The sequence below is a fragment of the Saccostrea echinata genome, unplaced genomic scaffold, assembly GCF_033153115.1.
Source record: "Saccostrea echinata isolate AGI-Se365-2 ecotype Australia unplaced genomic scaffold, CSIRO_AGI_Sech_v1 ptg000054l, whole genome shotgun sequence".
In the NCBI taxonomy this organism is placed as follows: Eukaryota; Metazoa; Mollusca; class Bivalvia; order Ostreida; family Ostreidae; genus Saccostrea; species Saccostrea echinata.
Genome location: NW_026889803.1, coordinates 32,308,224 through 32,321,894, shown reverse-complemented (window position 1 = coordinate 32,321,894; position 13,671 = coordinate 32,308,224). Strand labels below are relative to the sequence as shown.

Below are 13,671 nucleotides of genomic sequence, written 5' to 3'. Positions count from 1 at the left end.
GCACATGTATCGATCGCCACAAAAACAACAATGATCGATTTCACTGCTGTATTTGGAATAAACAAGGGGTGGAGCTTACTGGCGGCAAGATTAAAGCGGGGTCCGCTTCGCGCATGAGTGCGTAAAGAGAACCCAGAAAGCGAACGCCGGGTTCGCTCTAGCGGACCCAGAGCTGACCCCGAGCGAACGCAGAGCGAACCCGAATTGAACCCAGAGCGCACCCAAAATTTCTGAAAGCGGACCCGTAGCGGACCCCGAGCGAACCCAGAAAGCGAACCCGGGGTGCGCTTTGGGTTCGCTCTGGTGTTAGGTTGTGTCCGGTCGGTACTGTATCTCCCATAGACACTAGGCTACTGTGATCAGTGCCGCAGTTATTAAAAACTTATTTAATTGCAATGATATCAAATTTCGAAAAATAGCCACCCAATAGATCCGGGTTCGTGACAACATTTTTAGGGGGGGGGGGTATTGATATTTGAAAAAACAAAAACTTAGAATACAGCTAGAAAATAAAACATTAAAAAATGTGGTACTGATACACCTCCATACCTTTGAAAAGCTTCTCTGCTGGTATCAAACAAACAAAGTACATAGTTATGATGATGCCTCTTCCAAAATTGTGAATTTCATGGCCCCTGGGTCACGGGTTCTGGTGCTAGGATGGGGCTATATAGATCATATAGTGAAAGTGCATTATTTCTTTGAAAATATTCTTCTCTGCTCCTGGGTATTAAACAAACTAATTACCTAGTTATGAAGAGCAAGAATGCCTCTTTCAAAATTGCTAAACTCAAGGCCCCTGGGTCAGGGTTCTGGTGCTAGGGTGGGATACTACTGATGATATAGTGAAAATACATTAATTCTTTGAAAATCTTATTCTCTGCTCCTGGGTATTAAACCAACTAAATAAGTACATAGTTATGATGAGCAAGAGTGCCTCTTCCAAAATTGTGAAATACATGGCCCCTGGGTCAGGGGTTCTGGCGTGAGGGTGGGGCTCTTTTGATAATATAGTGAAAATGCATTAATTCTTTGAAAATCTTCTTTTCTGCTCCTGGGTATTAAATAGACTAAGTACATAGTTATGATGAGCACGAGTGCATCTTTCAAATATTCATAGCCCCTGGGTCAGGGGTTCTGGCGTTAGGGTGGGATCTATTGATATATACTGTATGGGGGATTAATTTCACAGGTTGTAATTTTTACGTTTTCCTCTCTTCTTACACGATCGCGGTTTTTTGAATTCGCGGAATTGGTATATAATAAAAGTTACCTCCCTTGTCTATAGCGACATTAATCAGCGTTATATATCCACTTCACGAACAACAGTGTAGGTTTATATAAAATAGTTAGATTTAATAATTAATTGACGATTAATTAAAACAAGTGCAGTTATTAAAAGTCCTCGACTATAAACGTCGAATGACTTTCCTATATGCTATTATGATGAGTGCATGTACACCCCAAGATCTTTCCGAAAGGATAATACACCGTGGCGAAAAACAACTGGACGGTAATAAATGTGTTAATGTATGTCAACGAAATAATAGCTTTCAACATCTTCAGCAAGTTCGATTGGTATTTGAATGATTTTTTTAAGAAACCATAATGTCGATTAGAACTAACAGTAGGTAAAAATACTCGTGGTAACATTAGTTACGCACGGGTAATCAAAACCCATGACCCACGTGTTTTGATTGATGAAACGTAGCGTTGGCTATTAAAACAGCTTTTTAACAAATACAGGTTTTTATCTGCTGATTTGAATTAAAATAAAGCGTGATAATTAAAATAATTGAATGACAAGTACTACTCGTAATTACTGAAATGACCATGTACTGCACGTATACCATTCGTAGTCTATTCTCAAATTTACAAATAAAACATGGAGGTTTGTGAAAACTTGTTCACTGTTTCTTGAATTCACGGATTTATTAACACCGTGAATATAGCGAATATTAACACCGCGAGTTATTTTCCCCCTATACAGTAGAGAAAGTGCATTACTTCTTTGAAATCTTCTCCCCTGCTCCTGGGTATTATTTAAACAAACTAGGAGCATAATTATGATATAGCATAATAATTAGGCAAGGATGCCTCTTCCAAAATTGTGAATTGCATGGCCCCTTGGTCAGGGGTTCTGGTGTTACGATGGGGCTCTATTGATTATATTAGTCAAAATATATTTATTCTTTGAAAATCATCTCTGCTCCTGGGTATTATTTAACCTAAGTGCATAATTATGATAAGCAAGGATGCCTCTTTCAAAATTGTGAAATTCATGTTCCCTGGGTCAGGGGTTCTGGTGAAAGGGGGGGGGGGCTCTATTGATTATATAGTGAAAAAGCATAATTTCTTTGAAAATATTCTTCTCTGCTCCGGATCCTGGTTACAAAGCAAAGAAACTAAGATAATAGTTATAATGAGCAAGAGTGCTTCTTCCAGAATTGTGAGTTTCATGGCAACTGGGTCAGGGGTTCTGGCGTGAGGACAGGGCTCTATTGATTACATAGTAAAAATGTTTTAAAGACCCAATTTTTTTACCGTACGGTTACCTGAGGAGAGGGAGTGGTCTTAGTTGTAACTGGCGTTATTTACCTGGAGAGCCCCAATACTCAAGATGTCAGTAATCTCTATACAAATTGTAGTACACAGGAAGTCTGTCTTTGGTAATCAGGATTAACATTACGCGTTTTTGTCTAATTTTGAGAAAAACTTTTGTAAATAATTTATATACTTTAATATAAAATTGGTTAACTTAACGTTTTCATTGATATCTTTTGAAGGAAAAAAAAAATTAAAATGTCTTCTTTTTTATAAGGGAAAAAAGTAAAATAAAAATAAAATCACGAGTGAAAACTACAAAGCAATCATATCAATATTTTTCAATCGTCAGAAAAAGAAATCATCATTCAATAAGTGTAAATATTGAAATAAAGAGATTTCATTTATCGTATGTACCATAGCCAGAATATTATTTTTCTGACCAACAATCGTGTCCAAAGTATTCACTACTGCAATTTCCGGTGTCCGTGTTTTACGCCCTGTTCACAGAATTGAATTGTTTGTAGACTTTTTAAAAAAAAGATTGATCATTCGTTTGTTTCCTTCACCCCTTTCAATATACGAATATATACGTTAGAGGAAATTCGAACAATGATTGTGACATTTCATCCACCGAATGGTGTAGATTGATTTATATTTTATAATCAGTTTGTCTTTAATAACAATTTTTGCTAAAAATAGAACGGCACTTCCAAATTGCAATTTAAAACAAAACCTCGAATATCCGCTATAGTTTTTCTTCGGAAAGTTCTACAGTTGAGTTATCTTGGACGTCATATCGCTTACAAGTACCAAACAACAATGGAGATTGAAAAAAATAAATCATAAAGTCAATGTTTAATTATCTACTCTCAATTATTTTTTGAAACATAACCACAAAACAATATTATAGCGATTTGATTTTTTTACCAGATTGTAGGCCTATACATACAAAGCGACCATTCATGCGGTACATGAAAGCGTTTTACGCGTGACCAGGTACATGTAATTGTTTCCAAAACATGCAAATTCAGATTAACAGGTATCACAGGGAGCTAGTCTGTCAATCAAATCAGTAGCAATTGTTTTTTTTAACGATTGACAGGCGGTATATTATTGACCTCGAATTAGGTAAATTGGGGGGGGGGGGTTAACGTAAAATATTATTAAATAATTCTGTCTGCACCTTGGTGTTAAGAAGGTATACAAAGTGCATGGTTATGATGATCAAGGGTGCATCTTACAAAATTTCTAAAACTTTTGTTCTCAGGGTCAGGGGTTCTGGTGTTTCTTTGGGGAGGGGGGGTATTGATAATATAGTGAAAATGTGTTAATTCTTTGAAAACTTCAATTTCTTTAATTTAAAGACCCTGGGTCATGGGTTCTGGAAAAATAGGTCAAAAGTCAAGGATTAAGAGGTAAGTAATCATGGTAATTTACAAAAGCCATACTAGCTGTCAAGCAATATATACTGAATAAAATTATGTGCAAGATATCTAATCCATATCTCTTACAGTTCTTGAGATAAAGGATGACCGACGGACAGACAGATCGGGTAAATTGATCCTTAAGTGCAGCTCTGCTCTGCAGGCGACACAAAAATGCAGCATTGTGATACTTTTCTTAAGACAGATATACCACCAAAATGCTTAGACTTCTGATTTCTTAAAAAGTTTTGAAATTTACGATGTCAGAAGTTAACGTTTTCAATCGTTCCAACAGTAACGTTGCTGTTGTATGGTTGCATTTCGTTGCAAAACTGTAGTCAAATCAACAAGAACGTTTTTGTTACAACGTATTCATAATAACTTTTTATGCTGTTTCTCAATGGAGGTTAATAAAACAAAAGATCATTTTAACTGTTTTTGAAAATATTACAAAACATTTTTTAAAAAAATTAAAAATATCGCAATACGAAATTCCCAACCGATACCCAGCTCCATTATTGAATTATCACAAAACCCATATTTACTTAACATGTCTGGTGATAATCTGATTTGCTATATATAGGAAACCTCTTTTAGATTGATTGATTGTATATTGTATATAGAATTTCCACTCATACAGAGACGTCACCAAATTTAGACCTTTACTCAGCACTCAGGGCCATTGAGCAATAGGTTTCTTTATCGTGCCAACGCATACCGTGACACGGGGCCTCGGTTTTTAAGGTCTCATCCGAATGACCCGCAACTTTCACTTCAAAGTGCCAAGCGCTTGGCAAAGGAACAGTTTTTATTTTTTTTTTATCGACTTAGGTCACTCGCGGCCGTGATTCGAACACACGACCTTCCGACCACGGAGCGAGCGCTCTACCGACTGAGCTACCGTGACGGTAACCTCTTATAGAATAAGAACAGAAAAGCTTTCACGTTCGCTTTGTGATAGGGAGCCCCGAGTTCGATTCTCGTTCGCTGTGCTGCGTTTATGTTTTAACTTGAAGCTCTTCACCGGTGTATGCATGGTGACGTCTTTATACGAGTTAAGAAAGAGGCGTCTTTGCTCATCATTACCACGCATCTAATTTAAAGGGAAGAGAGGACATATGTGATCATTAGAGTCACGCTCTTACATCAGAAGCCCCGAAATGGGACCAAAAATATCACAATTTAGGAAAAGGCACTTCTTTCAACATCACCACGCAGCTAGTTTATCTGCCATATATCTAGGAGAGAGAGGAAATTTTTACAGTATGATCATAAAAGACCCACTCTTTTTTTATAATTAGAACCCTTGATCCTGGGACCATGAATTTTACAATTTTGGTAGAGTGCTCAATGCTTTATGCTTGATGTCCAGAGGTAAAGAGGATTTTTTTTTGAAATTGCACTAATTTTGATGGTTTTAGACTCTCCCCTCATGTTCCAAGGGAGCAGGGACCATGAAATTAGCATTTTGTACCCCTTCATGCATTGATGGTACAGGATAAAATTGGTTAAAATTCTTTCAGCGGTCCAAGAGAAGAAGCTGAAATAGTTTGAAAGTTTACGAACGATGCACGTCGCTCGAAAGACGTTGGGCGACGACAGACAAAACCAGATAGAAATACATACATACGTATATTTTATATATATATACATATATATATATATATATATATATATATATATATATATATATATATATATATATATATATATATATACATATATATATATATATATATATATATATATATATATATATATATATATATATATATATATATTCATGCATTTATATACTTCTCCAATAATATATATTTGACCAGCCATGACACTTTGGGTCCAAATGAGGGATTTTTCAAAAATGAGATTTTTGCTTTATATTATGTGTCCAAATATGCTATAATGAAGTTTTACTCTCATAGGCATACTATTTTTAGAAATATGACGTCACAAAGACGGTCACATTAAATTTAAAGCAATAAGTGCAAAATTCTTTGTTATACAGAATAATCACATGTTTTATTCAAATAATAGGTTGATATTGGAAGACAAAAACATTAAAAGATGAACAGATCAGGCACTGATAATAGCAAATATCATATCTTGATGAAAGAGTAGGAAGTAGGAAGATCATTGAACAACTAGTGTCTACAATTTGATTTATTGTGTCCAGTCACACTAACTGTGGAACGAACGTTGTGGCCATTCCTGGAAGATTTGGGTACACTGGCAGCAATTTCCTCTAATGTTTCAACACTTGAGTGCCTCCATTTAACTTTCCATAATCCAAAATGCCAGTCTGTGTTGAACTTTGTATGACCAGCTTCCATCATCGAAAATTCAACTGAGTCATGAAATCCAACCAATACTCCCCAAAGACTATACCTGTACAAATAATTCCAAATTACAAATAATAAGCCCGGGATTGCATGATGTACTAAATTTATTAATATAAACTAAACTAAGTATATAGACTTAGCCAGATGTGTTTCTTTAAGGTATAAGTAAATTTTAGATATAACCTTCACCATTCAACACAATACAGTTATATATATACTTAATTGTTATTCTAATTTGAATGTATATTTTTAATTTCTAAAAGGTATTTATCATATATTTAATTTATAGATAATGTTAACTTCCTTCTAAAATTTCAAAATTTTACTTTTTTTCCATCTGTAAATATTTACCCTATGACTGCATTGTTCTTGTTTTGTCCACTGCAATTATCCATGTGAAGTTTTACATCAACTTCTCCAAGACCATGATATATGAAATGGTGATGCAACATACTGGTCACAATATTTGCTCCTTTATTTGTATGTTGAGCTTCATCCACAAGATAAAATATCTGAGTACCTACCAGCATATATTTCTTGTTAGATTTTACATAATAACTACAGCTGTATATTTTCAATATGGATTCCAGAATTAATGTTTTGTCATAAGCAAATGACAAATAAAATTTTAATTAAATAAAATATACATTCTAAGCAAATAATAAAATCAAACTATTACATAAGATTATACATATACCTGATCCCTCACAGCAAATGCCAAAGCACTGACATTTTCTTGGTGTTTTAGCGAGGGTAATGCACCTGTTGTGCATAATCAAACTGTAATGAAACTCAGCCCGCAAGGTACAAGGTTGCTGGCCTAAGAAACAGAAAAGAATGACATCAAAAACTACTTGGTAATGACTTCATTAAAAGGTACATTGGAGGGGAAATATTTATGAAGTTGAATTCAATATAAACTTGTAAGAGTTAGAATAATAATTGCATGCTCAATATGCCTCGGATCCCAAATAAGTCTCTTAGACAGTAATACATGTACGATGTAATATTAGAGCATTTATTTTATTTTCCCCGAAAATAATCTCGATATAACTGATCATACTTTGTTAGCACAGATCCCAAATAAATCTGTTAGACGGTAATACGATGTAATATTAGAGCATTCATTTTATTTTCCCCGAAAATAATCTCGATATAACTGATCACACTTTGTAAATGTCGAATGTCGGCCCGATTAACATTTTATGTTGAGACAAATTATTGAGTTGGTTTTTAAGTCCCTACACAGTTACACACACTGAACATAATATCAATATCACCAGTGGAGGATTTAAGCCCCCCCCCCCTCCCTTCCACTGAAATTGTCAAAGCGTAAATCATAGTTTCGTCGAGAAAATGTAAAAATGTCTAATCGGTAGACCTCATTTTTACCTTATCAAATTTCCAGATTCCAGGAGCTTCCGGGGGCTTCGTTGCCATGGGCCCTCACCAGGGCTTCGCCCTGGACCCACTGGGGGCCTCAAGGTGGCCATCAGACCCCCTGCCTACTTTTTGCCCCCTTCCCCCACTTCAATTCCTGGATCCGCGCCTGAACACTGTCATTATTGATGCACTGTTGGAGCGTAACCTGGACTGGAACCTGGAATTTCATATCAGTGTCCCCCAGGAAATCACCCTTGGCTATATGAACCAGGTTTTTTATGTTACTGCCATCGAGAAGATACCCTATAGAAGTTTCAATAAACAATGCTGTTCAAATGTATAGTATGATCAAGATAATCTGCGTTGAAAGACAAAAATATGGTCACCCTCTCGTTATTAATCTCATATCTTTGGGGTATTTAAAAGAATGAACAAGTTTGACATTCTGAAGGACCTCAACCCCATATAGTTTACAACATACCTACACACTCGATAAAATAATCATTACCTGCTAAAAATAATTTCTATACTATCAATTTGTTTATAATGTATTAACTTTAATAAAAAAGTACAAACTGTTAGAATAACATTGGTGGCTTAGTTTGCGTATCATAAATCACTCACCTTTCCGCGTGGTAAACTGTGTAGTAACTGTTGTATACATGTAAAATCTAATTAATGCGTGATAATTTATTTTCCCTGTCTTTCCTTTCTTGCGCCGCAATGTTTAATACTTTGTTTAAGGACAGATGATACAAACAAACAAGAGGCCCAAGGGCCTTAGCGGTCACCTGAGTATAATATAACAATTTAGAGTATAAAATAAACTGATAGATGAAGCTTTATTGCCTATAAGCAAAGCAAGGGAAATATGATGATCAGGATCAATGAAATAAGTCTAGTATTCAATAATAACTCAAAAATTAAAGCAATATGAACTGCATTTTTACGTTCTTTTTTTTTGTCATTGAAATAGTTAATTACAATTTTGCAACAAAAAATTCTGAGAAAGTTGCAGCTCATATTGCTTTAAGTTTTAATCTGCCCCCATTTATCACTATCACCATGCAGACTATTAACAAACTATTAGTGCTTCTTTATTATTTTTAAACCCTATATCGTAACCTCTCACATTGGCCTCTTGGTCTTGGAAGAACATTTAATAAGATAAGTTATTTTTGTCGTATTTTTATTTATCTATTATTTACAAGTCTATCTGATCATCAGAACTTTGAAAGTACTTTTTGTATTATGCAATAAAATTACTTGCATAATTCTCTTACTTTTTCAACTTTTCAAATATATTTATTTACAGTGATCAATTATCAAAAGTGAATGGCAAAGAGGAATAACTTCTCTCAGTAGAATACCAATTAATAGAGCCCTGGCCAGGACCAGAACACTTGACCAAATGGTCTAGATGTTCAAAAATCTGGTAAAAATATCCTTGCTTTTTTGCTTTCGATATGCCAAGGAGCAGAGAGGAATTTCAAAGAAATAATGCATTTTCACTACAAATTCAACACGGCCTTACCTTAGCACCAAAACCCATGACCAGGGGTCATGAATTTCACTAATTTGGAAGAGGTATCCTCTTCATAACTATTCTCTTAGTTGAAGATTTTCACAAAAGTAACACATTTTCACTATTGTTATAAATAGACCCCCCACCCCACCCCACCTCCCCGAGAAACACCAAAACTCCTGACCCTGGGATTACAAATTTTAGTAATTTTGTAAGAAGCAACATTGTTCACATAACTATGAACTTTGTTCATCTGCTCAACACTAAGGAGCAGACAGGATCATTTAACAGAATTTAATTTTATATATATATATATATATATATATATATATATATATATATATATATATATTTCATATATAAATATATATATTTTCACTATATATATTATCAATAGAGCCTCTCCCTTATACCAGATCATCTGACCCAGGGGGCATGAAACTCACAATTCTGGAAGAAACACTTGCACATCATAACTATACATTTAGTTTCTTTGCTTTTTAACCAGAAGCAGAAAAGGATATTTTCAAAGATATTATGCCTTTTCACTATATCATCAACAGAGCCCCCCCCCCCCCCTTACGTTCAACAGAACCTTCAACCCTGGGGCCATGAATTTCACAATTTTGGAAGAAGCATCTTTGCTTATCATAACCATGCACTTAGTTTGTTTAAATAATACCCAGGAGTAGAGTAGAAGATTTTCAAAGAATTAATGCATTTCACTATATGATCAATAGAGCCCTGCCGTAACACCAGGACCCCTGACACAGGGGCCATGAAATTCGCAATTTTAGAAGAGACACCCTTGCCCATCATAACTTTGTATTTAGTTAGTTTGTTTAACACCCAGAAGAAGAGATAATATTTTGAAAGAAATAATGCACTTTCACTACATGATCTATATAGCCCCGCCCTAGCCCCAGATTTCCTGACCCTGGGGCCATGAATTTCAAAATTTTGGTAGAGGGCTCAATGCTTATTACAATCATGCCAACAGTTACACTGCTTGATGTCCAGGAGTAAAAAAGAAGACTTTCAAATATTGCATTAATTTTGGTGGTTTTAGCCCCACCCGTATGACTTTAGGAAGACAGGGACCATGAAATTCACAATTTTTGTTCCCCTTTAGACAAAGATGCTATATGCCAAAATTGAAATTGGTTTGGCGGTTCCAAAGAAGTTGAAAATGTTCAAATGTTAACGCACAACGGACGATGCACGACGACAGACAAAAACGGATAGCAGTATAGGTCGCCAAAATGACTCAGGTGACCTAAAAATATGATGTCTGGATTGATATATATTTTTAGACCAATTTTGATTGTAAATAATGCAAATATTAAATTTCTAAAATATTAAGAAAATGTTAACTTTCTATGATGTTCTTTTTTGCCGTCACCATTATAAATCTTTAACTTTTTTTTTCACTTTGTAGGACTTTATTGTGAAACCTTGAATGAAAAATTAAAATCTATGCGGTTAGAATTATTCATTTTACTTATATAAACATGTTTAAATGTTATTTTCATGATTTTTGAAAAAAAGCTGTTTATATCATTTTTCCTCAATTTGTCAATGAATTAATGAATCTTATGTAAATTTACTGTCCAAATAAGTTTAAGAGATTGAAGCGTCTTTTAACATTTCTATGATTAACAACAGTGTTTATTTAAAAATATTTTATTGTTTTGGGGTTTAGGTAATTCTATATTCTAATACATGAATATACATCTTGTTTGCATGAAATATGGAGATAGCGAGCAGTCCATTCCAACAATACAAATCAGGAGCAAAGCAAACACGGACCTCTAAAACATAAGAGGTGGGATCAGGTGCCATGGAGGATTGAGCATCCCTTGCCGACCGTTCACACCTGCCGACTGCTCCTTGTCATGATCGGGAAAAATCCGTAGACAATTCAGTGTGTAAATAATGGCCTAACAATTTGTTTGAAAAAGGTCAGTTAGTATTTGACTTAAGGACCCTCTCTACACTAAACAAAAATGTTTTTGGACATTGAGAAAATGATATTGTATAAAGGTATAAATATTGAGCTTATTTATATCATTTTCAACTTAGAGTGCCTGGCTTTTACCCCAAGGAAAAATGTTCAAAGTTAAAGTTTTGATGACCAGAAATCACTGTTGTTTACTTAAGTGGGGAAAAAGCATGCAGATGAGGTGTTCAATTAATTCATCTTGGCCTATTAAAATATTAAGAATGCTTAAATTGATTAGAAATTGATGGATAAACTGTAGATTTCAATTTATTTTATTTTAGATCTAATGGCAGGTTACTCCAACTACATAAAAATACCACAGAATCAGAACTCTTTAGTGTGCAGTGTATAGAGGGTTCTTAATGATAGATTGTATTTGCTGACAATGTCATTGTATCAACCATAGATCTTGCAAATGATGACTTCAAACGAAACTGTTTATATTCTTGTTTCATCATTTTGTTTTTCAATAGCTTGCCACGTTTAAGCAATTGTTCGTACGTAGAGCATGCCCTTGCGTATTGAATCAGCTGAGAGACATAAACACCATATGCAGGTGATTAGGTATATTGCTACATATAAGTAAGGGAAAGTTGAAGTCATCACGTTTATCACAAAGCTTGGTTGTTAGGTTACCATTAACGTTTTTTTCTAGTAAAATATCCAAATATGAAACATGAGTCAGGTTCTGTGGTATCTTTTATTTTAAGCTCACTGGGATACATCGAGTTGACATATGAATGGAAGTAACTATTGTTAATTTATAATACGTCGTCGATATATCTAAATGTCGAGTTGAAGGCAACAACAAGTGCTTTTTTCTCAAGTTTAAGATTTAAGTAAATTCTGCTTCATATAAATACAAAAATAGTTCTGCTTATAACGGGGCGCAATTGGTACCCAGGGGAATTCCGAGAGATTGTTGGAAGACCTGGCCCTCCAAAACTACATATTTGATATTGTCAATCAGAAACTCGTCGCCCGCAACGGTTAGAGCGTCTGCTCTAGAGTCGCGGAGTAAGGAGTTGATCCTTACGTCGCGGGTTTGAATCCCACTGTGGGACGTGAAGACCGGTCCTTCGGATGAGACCGTATAAACCGAGGTCCCATGTCTCAGTAGGTGCTGGCACGAAAAAGATCCTTCACTGCTCAATGGCCCTGAGTGCCGTGTATAGGTCAAAATTTACAGCTCTCCACCGGCAAGTGGTGGCGTCTCCATATGAGTAAAAAATTCTCGAGAAGGACGCTAAACAACAAGCAAAAAAATCAATTAGAAATTCAAGCATCTTTTTATGTCTTTCAGAGTACTTGTGTATGGAATCCGGATAGGGCCATGCAGTTCACTATCGCACCATCGACTTAAGGGTCGATGACGCGATAATGCGATAACGATGAAGCGGTGCTGCGATGACGATGAAGCGATAGCGCGATGACGATGATGCGATGGCGCGACAATGCGATGACGATGGTGCGATAGCACGATGGAGCAATAGTGAACATCGCGTCATCGTACCATCGTTATCGTGCCATCGCATCATCATCATCGCATTGTCGTGACATCGCATCATCGTCATCGCGCTAAAGCACCATTGCTTCATCGTTAACGCACCATCTCATCATCGTCATCGCACTATCGACCCAAACCTCGATGGTGCGATAGTGAATTCGAAGTACATGGCCCTATCCGGATTCCATACTTGTGTGTACAATGGGATTGTTTTTAACAAATTAATGTTGTAAATGACTAATGTCAAGGGTCGCCCGCGTGGGTCGCAGTAGGTGCTGGCACGAAAAAGATCCCTCACTGCTCAATGGCCGTAAGTGCCGAGTATAGGACAAAATTTGCAGCTCTCCCCCGGCAAGTGGTGGCGTCTCCATATGAGTGAAAAATTCTCGAGAGGGACGTTAAACAACAAAACAAACAAACAAACAAAACTAATGTCAAGGTAAGTAAATTTACGAGTTCCATTTTTATTGAAAAAGCAGCTGTTACATGTAATGATGTCAAAAAACCTGGACTTTAATTTATCTTGGGGAATGGTTGTATAAAGTGTTGAAAAGTCGTACGTTTTGATGTTATTGATTTTGGTAAAATCTTGTGTTTTCAAATTTTCTAAATGTTCCTTGGAATTTTTAAGTATCCATATCTGATTCAAATCACTTCTCGAATACATTGCTGTACAGTACTCCTGAAATTTCTCCTTTACTGCTGTTATAATATTTTAGTGACAAGTAAAGAAAGAGGCTTGGTAGAAAATTTAATGGAACCCGCTATATGTAACTTTGTAAGGATTTTCATGAAGTTTAGGAATCCAGTATAGGTATGTTAATTTAAATTCATTTTGATTGTTAGAATATTAAAAATATTTAAAACTGACATAATTTTGAAGAATTTCCTCCTTAGAAAGGGAGCTATGGGTATATAAATTGGATTACCATTTGCAGAATTAA

The 13,671-nt window shown here is 35.5% G+C and overlaps 1 pseudogene; it reads right to left on the bottom strand.

Moving 5' to 3' along the window:
* Positions 1-6,112: 6,112 nt before the first annotated feature.
* Positions 6,113-12,794, bottom strand: LOC133171963 (uncharacterized; annotated as a pseudogene).
* Positions 12,795-13,671: the final 877 nt, after the last annotated feature.